This window comes from Boleophthalmus pectinirostris, unplaced genomic scaffold, assembly GCF_026225935.1.
Source record: "Boleophthalmus pectinirostris isolate CB_2022bp ecotype Guang Dong unplaced genomic scaffold, ASM2622593v1 HiC_scaffold_21, whole genome shotgun sequence".
Classification (NCBI taxonomy): domain Eukaryota; kingdom Metazoa; phylum Chordata; class Actinopteri; order Gobiiformes; family Gobiidae; genus Boleophthalmus; species Boleophthalmus pectinirostris.
The window spans coordinates 348,610-355,000 of record NW_026571175.1 but is presented as its reverse complement, the minus strand read 5'-3'; positions in this window follow the sequence as shown (position 1 = coordinate 355,000).

The window sequence follows — 6,391 nt, the reverse complement described above, 5'->3', positions numbered from 1 at the left end:
CTCCTCATTCTCTCCTCCTCTCCTTCTCCTCTCCTCAATCTCACCTTCTCCTCTTCTCCTCAGTCTCTCCTCCTCTGCTCCTCCTCAATCTTTCCTCCTCAATCTCAACCTCTCCTCTCCTCCTCAATCTCACCTTCTCCTCTCCTCCTCAGTCTCTCCTCCTCTGCGTCTCCTCCTCAGCCTCTCCTCCTTCTCCTCCTCTCCCGCTGATCACTCTTTCATCACATCCTCCAGCTCTGTGTCATGGTGGAGAGGTGCTGGTTTAGTTTTACACAGAGAAAAGGCACAACTCTAACGGAGGTGAATTCCAAAACGTCCAAGTGTTTTAGTTGTAACAGCACACAGTGGAAAAACACTTTGAAGCTTGTTTTGTCCTCAGAGACGCCCAGCGGGGAGACAGGAGCGGGCGGACGAGAGGAAGAGTGTGATTGTGGTGTGTGTGTGGGGGGGGGACAGAGAGAGAGAGAGAGGGTCAGAGAGGGAGAGAGAAGAGAGGGAGGAGAAGGCGGGGAGAGAGGAAGAGAGGAGAGTGCTCCAGTACACAGAGGGGGTGTTTTGACACGTTACAGTGCTGTAATTTGTTTTTCATAAACACAACTTGACCCACTGTCACCGTTGCTGTGGCGACAAACACGATGCTTTCAGAGGAACAGACAGAAAGAGAGAGAGAGAGAGAGGGAAGGGAGAGAGAGAGAGAGAGAGAGAGAGAGAGAGAGAGAGAGGGAGGGGGGGGCAGCCAAAATAAAGACACACTATCTTCATCTCATCACCAAGGTCTGCACCTGTACTCTGTCCATTTCTCTCTCTTCATCTGTCTATCTTTGTTTCTCTCTCTCTCTCTCTTCTCTTTATGTGGTAGGCTCTCTCTCTCTCTCTCTCTCATGTCCTCTCAGGTCCTCTCACATCTTCTCATGTCCTCTCATGTCCTCTCACATCTTCTCATGTCCTCTCATGTCCTCTCAGGTCCTCTCACATCTTCTCATGTCTCTCAGGTCTCTCATGTCCTCTCATGTCCTCTCAGGTCCTCTCACATCTTCTCATGTCCTCTCAGGTCCTCTCATGTCCTCTCATGTCCTCTCAGGTCCTCTCACATCTTCTCATGTCCTCTCACATCTTCTCATGTCCTCTCATGTCCTCTCAGGTCCTCTCACATCTTCTCATGTCCTCTCACGTCCTCTCCTCACGTCCTCTCATGTCCTCTGACGTCCTCTCATATCTTCTGACGTCCTCTCATGTCCTTTGACGTCCTCTCACGTCCTCTCACGTCCTCTCACATCCTCTCATGTCCTCTCATGTCATCTCATGTCCTCTCATGTCCTCTCATGTCCTCTGACGTTCTCTCATATCCTCTAACATCCTCTAACGTCCTCTCACGTCCTCTCACGTCCTCTCATGTCCTCTCATGTCATCTCATGTCCTCTCATGTCCTCTCATGTCTTCTCATGTCCTCTCACGTCCTCTCACGTCCTCTCATGTCCTCTCACGCTCTCTCATGTCATCTCACATCCTCTCATGTCATCTCATGTCCTCTCATGTCCTCTCATGTCATCTCATGTCCTCTCATGTCCTCTCATGTCTTCTCACGTCCTCTCACATCATCTCACGTCCTCTCATGTCCTTTCACCTCCTCTCACATCTTCTCATGTCCTCTCACGTCCTCTCATGTCCTCTCATGTCCTCTCATGTCCGCTCACATCCTCTCATGTCATCTCACGTCCTCTCACATCCTCTCATGTCCTCTCATGTCCTCTCACGTCCTCTCATGTCCTTTCACCTCCTCTCACATCCTCTCATGTCCTCTCATGTCCTCTCAGGTCCTCTCACATCTTCTCATGTCCTCTCATGTCTTCTCACATCTTCTCATGTCCTCTCATGTCCTTTGATGTCCTCTCACGTCCTCTCACACGTCCTCTCATGTCCTCTCATGTCCTCTCATGTCCTCTCACGTCCTCTCACGTCCTCTCATGTCCTCTGACGTCCTCTCATATCCTCTGACGTCCTCTCATGTCCTTTGACGTCCTCTCACGTCCTCTCACGTCCTCTCACGTCCTCTCATGTCCTCTGACGTCCTCTCATATCCTCTGACGTCCTCTCATGTCCTATGATGTCCTCTCACGTCCTCTCATGTCCTCTCACGTCCTCTCATGTCCTCTCACGCTCTCTCATGTCATCTCACATCCTCTCATGTCATCTCATGTCCTCTCATGTCCTCTCATGTCATCTCATGTCCTCTCATGTCCTCTCATGTCTTCTCACGTCCTCTCACATCATCTCACGTCCTCTCATGTCCTTTCACCTCCTCTCACATCCTCTCATGTCATCTCACGTCCTCTCACATCCTCTCATGTCATCTCACGTCCTCTCACGTCCTCTCATGTCCTCTCACGTCCTCTCATGTCCTCTCACGCTCTCTCATGTCATCTCACATCCTCTCATGTCATCTCATGTCCTCTCATGTCCTCTCACGTCCTCTCACGTCCTCTCATGTCCTCTCATGTCCTCTCACATCCTCTCATGTCATCTCACGTCCTCTCACATCCTCTCATGTCATCTCATGTCCTTTCACCTCCTCTCACATCCTCTCATGTCCTCTCACGTCCTCTCATGTCCTTTCACCTCCTCTCACATCCTCTCATGTCCTCTCACATCCTCTCATGTCATCTCACGTCCTCTCACATCCTCTCACGTCCTCTCACGTCCTCTCACATCCTCTCATGTCCTCTCATGCCCTCTCACGTCCTCTCATGTCCTCTCATGTCCTCTCATGTCCTCTCATGTCCTCTCATGCCCTCTCACGTCCTCTCACGTCCTCTCATGTCCTCTCATGTCCTCTCACGCTCTCTCATGTCTTCTCATGTCCTCTCACGTCCTCTCACGTCCTCTCATGTCCTCTCACCTCCTCTCACGTCCTCTCATGTTCTCTCACCTCCTCTCACGTCCTCTCATGTTCTCTCACACTCTCTCATGTCTTCTCAGGTCCTCTCACGTCATCTCACGTCCTGTCATGTCCTCTCACGTTCTTTCACGTCCTCTCAGGTCATCTCACACTCTCTCATGTCTTCTCATGTCCTCTCATGTTTTCTCATGTCCTCTCAGGTCCTCTCACGTCATGTGAGGTCATGTCCTCTCACGTCCTCTCACACTCTCTCATGTATTCTCATGTCCTCTCATGTCCTCTGGCGTCCTCTCATGTCCTCTAGAGTCCTCTGATGTCCTCTCATGGACACCTGTCAGCAGAATCACACCCCCTACAGGACAAACCCTCACAGCACCAGACTCTGGGATAATGGGACATCCACGCGTCGTATTCTTCTACACTGAAGCGTTCTTCTACACTGAAACGTTCTTCTACACTGAAACGTTCTTCTACACTGAAACGTTCTTCTACACTGAAACACTTTCAACAGCCCTAGGTCCATGACCTGCTTGTGTCCATGGAGACATTATTGCTCATCTGGAATGTACCACAGCAGCTCCTTTTACCTTTAGTGCAGAAGATGTTAGAAATTCCAGCCCTGATATGATCCAAATGATTCGAGTGATGGTGCATGAACTTTTAAAACACAATGGAGCACTTTCTATATTACCACCTGACATCACAGTGTGGAACAGAATGTTTTCTGTTTGAGAGAAGAACTCAGCCTAAATGTGCAGGTTTGTGTGTTAAACATGTGTGAATGAAACAAAACACAACTGTAGGTCTGTTTGTGATGAGGAAACTAACTACATAACATAGATCAGAAAATAGCGTCATATGATCTTTTAATATCAACATCTCCATAGACTCCACCAGGAAGGTTCCATTATGACCCTTTAAAACATACATTACAAATCATGACTAATGCATGACACTGTGTCTGCTCTTCTGTGCAGCCTGAGACGTGACCGATGGCTTCATATTGTCGTATTATCAGGATTTTTCCATAACTGAGCAACATTATTATGTCATATTTCAACAACAACACGTGAACACCGTGCCAACCATGTTACCCACACTGCTCTATCATAACACTGTGGAACACCATGCCAACCAGGAATAAAATAGGACTAAACTAGGACTAAACCAGGACTAAACCAGGACTAAACCAGGTCTAAACCAGGTCTAAACCAGGAATAAACCAGGACTAATCCAGGACTAAACCAGGACTAAACCAAGACTAAACCAAGACTAAACCAGGACTAAACCAGAACTAAACTAGGAGTAAACCAGGACTAAACCAAGAATAAACAAGGACTAAACAAGGACTAAACCAGGACTAAACCAGGACTACATTTGATGCTATAATAGGATGAAAACTGATAAATGGAACTCGACCGAATGCGTTCATCAGGACTAAAGCAGGTCTACACCAGAACTAAACCATGGCTTCACCGCAAAAAGAAGTCACAAAGACACATGTATGCATGCCGGGTCTGAACCAGATCTAGACTAAAGCAGGACCAAAGCAGGTCTAAACCAGTCCAAGACTAAACCAGGACTACACTGGGCTCTAATAACAACCTAAAAGCCTGTAGAATTAACAGTGATGGGAAGAATACATGAAAACGTATTTAGTTATAGAATACTGAATACCTGATTATCACCAAATGAAAAAGTTATTGTACTGAAATACAATACCCAAAATTTGTATTCCGAATATATATTTTTAGTACATAGTATTCAGTCATTTCACAACACTGAGAATTATTGGACAAAACTAGAATTTAACCAGGACTGAACTAGGACTAAACTACAACTACAACAAGATCAGAGACCTGTGCCATGGACTGTAGAGCTAAACCAGATCTCGTTCTCGCCAGGACTAAACCAGGATTAGACCAGGTCTAAACTAGGACAACATAAGGGCTAACATAAAATCAGAGCATGGCACGTGTGGACTAGTAGGACTAAACCTGATCTTAGCCCTAATCAGAACTGAACTAGAACTAAACTAGGATTCAAGCAGCGCTTCAAAAAAGACCTCAGTTCTATATTAAGACCAAGACTAAATCAATTCTCAAACGCGATTAAAATAGACCGGGAGCCTAAATATCCTGTGACAATCAAGTAATGCCGACTTTCCGTTGCATTGCCAGACCAATCTCACTAAGTGCACGTGGACCGCTCTTTATAAACCACATTAAGCTGTAACAGAGACTCTAATACACGGAGGATAAAGCCCCGAACCGAGCGTGGGAGTGAGAGGTCCACGGACGGCTGACCTCTTCTGTGGACTCTACACAGCCTGTCAACCGCGCGTCATTTTCGGCTTGGACATCAGCACACAGCACGGTCCTCCTCCAACTCGTCCTGCGCTGGAGCCCGCTCAGAGCGTGTACTGGCTCGGGCACCACTCTCTCGTCCCCCCGGGCCTAACAAATGAGCAGTTTATGAGCCATATTAGCGCGCGCGAGAGGAGGATTTTCTATTGCGTCACTGCCTCCTGTCAAACGTATCCAAAGCCACGTTTAGGTTCCGGGAATCTGCCTTCAGACCCGGAGCAGCAGCCTCAGCGCAGCCGTGGGCGCTCACGGCTTAAGACCGGAGAGGAGCCGTACCTTGAGTAGATGCTCGGAGGATGAAGGTGAGTGGAGCGTGCCTCTTCTCACGCGGCTCCGTCTATCGCGGCATCGACACTACTTCTCCTCCTCCAGGTCCATGGGTTTTCCCCGTCACGCGTGACCCAGAAGCCCGTGTATTCGCTCGGTTGATCCGCGGAGGTACCGTCCATGAGGCAGCGGGAGCCGGGGCTAAGGCGATCCGAAGCCGGTGAGCTGCGGAACGGACTGAACACTGCTCCTGCTGCACAGAGACACACACAGCGCGCGCTCTCTCTCTCCTCCTCGCGCACCGTGTGTCGTCTGTGCGTAAAGAGCCCACGCACCAACAAGGGGCACACGCAGCGGCGAGGGGCACACGCAGCGGCGAGGAGGACGGGGGGGGGGGGAATCCAACTACAAACCAGCTCGCCACGGAACATCGGTCACCCATCACGAGTCCGATTGTCAAGTACGGAGCTGTGAGTTGTGCGCTGTCAGTCTGTTGTCCGCGGGTCCAACTCAGAGTTCAGCACCTGCTGTCCCCGTGGATCTGAGTGCACGTGCCTGGAGTGACCCGCGTGGCCCTGTAGAACCGGAGGTCATATACTCACATACTTCACCTGTGCACAGACACTCGAGACAAGACTGTCTTGCACAATGGCACAAAAGTAGGCTATGATGTTTGGGTGCGGGGATGGAACCGCAGACCTGTGATGCACCTTCAGCACCACTTTTAGGAGTTTATATTTTTAACATGTTGCCATGGGAACACATGTGTAGATAGAGCTAGACCTTGTGACTCTTGTTTGAACATCTCTGCTCTGTCAGGTTTTCACATGTGAAGCACAGCACGAGTACTGCACAAAAATAC